The sequence below is a fragment of the Ceratotherium simum genome, chromosome 31, assembly GCF_057802395.1.
Source record: "Ceratotherium simum simum isolate JZ-2026a chromosome 31, ASM5780239v1, whole genome shotgun sequence".
Taxonomy (NCBI): domain Eukaryota; kingdom Metazoa; phylum Chordata; class Mammalia; order Perissodactyla; family Rhinocerotidae; genus Ceratotherium; species Ceratotherium simum.
The window spans coordinates 31,583,089-31,587,277 of record NC_141930.1 but is presented as its reverse complement, the minus strand read 5'-3'; the positions used below and the strand labels follow the sequence as shown (position 1 = coordinate 31,587,277).

General features: G+C 40.0%; 1 long non-coding RNA gene across 1 annotated transcript; it reads left to right on the top strand.

The window, feature by feature from the left end:
• Nucleotides 1–861: 861 nt before the first annotated feature.
• On the top strand, nucleotides 862–3,988 carry LOC147913059 (uncharacterized). The gene is made up of 3 exons (XR_015549282.1): nucleotides 862–965; nucleotides 3,476–3,555; nucleotides 3,856–3,988. It is a non-coding gene; the product is annotated as an uncharacterized LOC147913059 (long non-coding RNA).
• Nucleotides 3,989–4,189: the final 201 nt, after the last annotated feature.

Sequence of the window (4,189 nt, the reverse complement as noted above, 5' to 3'; positions counted from 1 at the left end):
AGATGCTTTATAAGGCCTGGCATCATGCTTTCCTCTCACCTCCAGTTCCAAATGTTCCAGGAGTGACCCCTCGTGGGCTACTTGTGCCGTCCTGTTGTGGCAGGGTTGGTCTTCCAGTAGGCACCCAGGGATGCTGAGCTGTCCCCCTAGCTCGCTGGTTGTAGTGCTCAGCTGCATGTAGTTGTTGTGGGCCCATCAGCCTCTTTATTGGGTGTGGGGAGCCCCAGCACAGTTGGATGCAAGGTCTAATAGCACATTCCTGTTGCAGTTTCTCTATTAAGTGAGTAGGCCCCCAGTGTGGCTTGTTGTTAGGCTCGAGGGCTTACAATTGCCATAAGCCTCTGGGCTATGGGGCTCTTGTCAGCTCTCTGAGGATTGCAGCTGGGTGGGGCTGGCCTCAGGCATAGGAGCACCCAATTCTTTCAGACTTTGGAAGGTGGGGCCAATCCCCTATGCGGCTCTTTGAGAAGCACAAGTCTTCTGCAGCTGACAAGCCCGGCTGCCCACAGGTCCACACACACAGTCAACACAGTCCAGCCCCCTGTGCATGTCCCGACCCCCTGAAGTGGACCCAGTCTCTCCAAGGCAGGAGCCCCACACACTCCACCACTGCCCCACACTCTCCACCTTCTCCTTGCACACGCCCTGCCCCGCAGAGGTGGATATACTTGCCAGGCTGCAGAGGACCCAGTCACCAATCTATGCAGGCCCACAAGTTGCCAAAGGGCCTGTTGTTGGGTGGGGCCAGTCCCTAGGGCAGGCTGCCTGCCCTGGCTGAGCTGGATTAAATCGGTGCTCTAGTGTGTGGGGTAGACCCCGGGCTAGCAGGTTACAGGGAGCACTCCAATGGCATATGCCTTCCTCTGTGTCATCATGCCTGCACCAGGTCACAACAATGGCTGCTGCAACGTCCCAGTCCCTAAAGAGGTCTCACCTCTCACCGAGATGTGCTCAGAGCCTATCAGGTGAGTCTTTTTTCACCCAAGGACTGTGCACCTCTCTTTCTGGTGATTTTACGTTGCTTTCTGAAATGGGTGAATTTGTGTGTGAGCCCTTTAAGAGCCGGCCTTAATTTCTTTGTGAACCAGCTTTTCTGAGTGTATTCCCCAATGTTTTAGTAGCAAGAAAAGTCAGATATTATGCCCTCATCTCAGTTGTGCTGGGTCCAAAAAAATGCCTGTAGCAGGGGTGCTCCCCAGCTCAGTTCCCCAACTCCTCCAGGGAAGGCTGTGTACCTTTGGGCTGCTCCTGGGTGACCATGAAGCATTGCCACTTGTGAAGGTGGCATTTTTCCTCTCCAGAAGGGAGTTTCTGCCTCTTCCACCTCAATTAGGATTGTCATTTGTTGCAGGGGTTCCTCTTATCCAGTTTTCAGTTCTCTCTCAGAGATAATTTTTCCAAGAGTAGTTGTAAATTGGCTGTGTCCGTGGGAGGAGGTGAGTTCAGAGTCTGCCTACGCAGCCATCTTGACTTCTGTGTCAGATTCTCAATGATTCTTTCAAAAGATAATTCCTATCTAAAAATAGAAATTGCTGGTTAAAATTTGAAAATGTACTCTTTGCTGATGTAAAATCACGTCATGTGTTATTGGACATTAGGAAAAAAGTGGTAGAAAAATACCAACTGGAACGTAAAGCTTTAAGGCACAGGTGATTGGTATTTAGCTGAAACCTTTCTTTTTCCCTGCCAGCAATTCTCCATAAGTCAAAATAAAGAAATGAAGAAAGTTTACAGAAATAATCAGCTGCTATTAAGATGCCTTGCGAAAACATTTATTTTCTTTAATATGTGTGCCGGCCCTTAAACAAACTTCTTAATCTTTTATGTTTGTTGGTTTATTACAAGTTGGATTTTCACAATGAAATAAGATATTCATTATTCATATTTCCAAAAAGACAAACCTAAAAATGTATTTAATTGTTCATTTTTCTACTTTTCTAATTTTCAGTAATTTATCTCTGTATGATTGAATGGTTTGTACATCCACCTATTTACTAAGATATTTGGTATTCTTTACAGTCTTAAGGTACATATTAGAGACAACATACCATTCCACACAGTGGAAAGAATGCAGTTAATGGATATCCATTTGTTCTAAGTCAATTAGCATTAAATTTAGCATACATTTTCTGATACCCAGGCAAAAAGGGGACCATTGAATTACCTCCACCTACTAGGAATTCAGTAACAACAGGGAGCATGTTTTATTCATTGTTGTAATCCGGTGTCTGGCCGAGCCTGGCACATAGATGATATTTGCTGAATGAAGGAATGAACAAATGAGTACACCTCTGATTCCTCTTTCTGAAGCTGTGTTGCTGTCTCCAAGTTTTGATTTTTCTTAAGCTTTTAAAAATTCAGCAGATGGAATAACCAAATTCAAATTGCTTAGGATGAAAAATCAAAGGTGAATTGCAAGCTATACAAAATTTAAAGAAAGAAATTTATACCATGGCATGCTGTTATAATTCTTTAGTTGATGTCAAGATTACTTTGGGAAGTAACACTTATCTTCATAATCTCACCAATTCAGTAACATATATTTTAGATTCAGCAAAATATGAAGATCAGCTTCTGTTCGATGGTTGAGAACATTTAATCTTTTGCAAGTATCTAGCTTTAGGATGGGGATATTTAAAATAACAAAGAATCCTGTTTGTTAAGGTCCACCTATGTACCAGACACAGAAGCGAGTGGTTTATACTAATGTATTTATTTAATCTTCACAGCAATCTTGAAAGGTAAATATTATATATTTTCAAGATAAAGAAACCAAAATCAGAGAGGTTGAGTAAATTCCTCAAGATCAAACAACTCGTAAGAACGTGAACACAGGTGTATTTCAGTGCAAAGTTCTTTCAGAGCCAAAACTAATTGCGGAATTTCCTTGACTGAAAAATGCCATTGGCTGTGAGATCAAGGATCAGCACTTAGTGAAAAAAAAATCAAAACAGTAAATGCATTCACAAATCATGTTCATACATAAATGATGTTATTAATTGATAATAATATTCATTTAGTCTTACAATTAAATAACTCTCTCTTGCAGAATCACACAAAAAAACCAATGTCTAAATTTTGTTCACATTCAAAACATAAAGATCCTTTTGAATCAATTTTTGCCATTGGCAGTTAAACACAGTATTGCTATGATTAACTGATTTTCATAACTTTCACTCACAGTCTTGGCCTCTTTGGGACTATTAAAATTATCAATATAATTTCCAGGGCATACTGCAGATCACCAGGTTTTATTTATAATCCTTAATTAATTAGGTTATTAGTTTCATTTGTAGGGTTGAGGGCATTAATTTTGGATTCATGTAGATCTGTTTTTGAATCCAAGATCTACCATTCTGTAAATCTGAGCAACTGTCTTATCAGTCAGGACAAGTTAAATTATGCTTTGATATCAAATGACACTGTTATAACATTTTAGTGGCTTGTAACAGCAAAGGTTTATTTCTCGTTCAAGCCACATCTCCATTCCATGTTTCCCATCTGGTGGGGTCGAAAGCGACTCAGAACAAAGTGACATCTAAATCAAGACTGAAGGTGAGTGGGAAGATTGTGGGTGAGACTGGAGAAAAGTGCTCCAGTCAGAAAAACAATGTGAGCAAAGGTCTGGAGATTAGAGAGAGTTTAGAAATTAGGAGAACTAGGTTTTGATTTACCAAATATTTCTGTGACCTCAAGAAATTCACTTAAACTCTGAAACTCAAATGGGGAGAATAATGCTAACACGTTAGTGTCAAATGTCTGATTAAGATAATGCATTTTCTAGCACATTTTCTAATTTCTAACACATGGTCTGGCACATGATATACAACAGTTTTCATATATTTTCCTTTTCAGGATGTGAAATCGTGCTATCAGATGTAAATATAATGAAAATGTCAGTGAGAATCTCTCAACACCAATCTTCTTGGTCCTCAAGATGTTGTAAAAGAAAAATGGGATCTAGATGCTTTGTGTTTCCAAATAAACAATTGTGATTCAAAATATCTTGTTTCCATTAATGTTTATGTTTTATAATTTTTCAGTTAAATAAAAAATTTTTTATTACCCATATAAAAACCCTTCTCTGGGTTCTACAGGAATATCAAAGCAAGTAAGACCTTGTTTCTCAAGATTTGTAGATATCAGAGAGTCTGCAGCCTAATGGGGGAGATGACTCAAACCATATTGA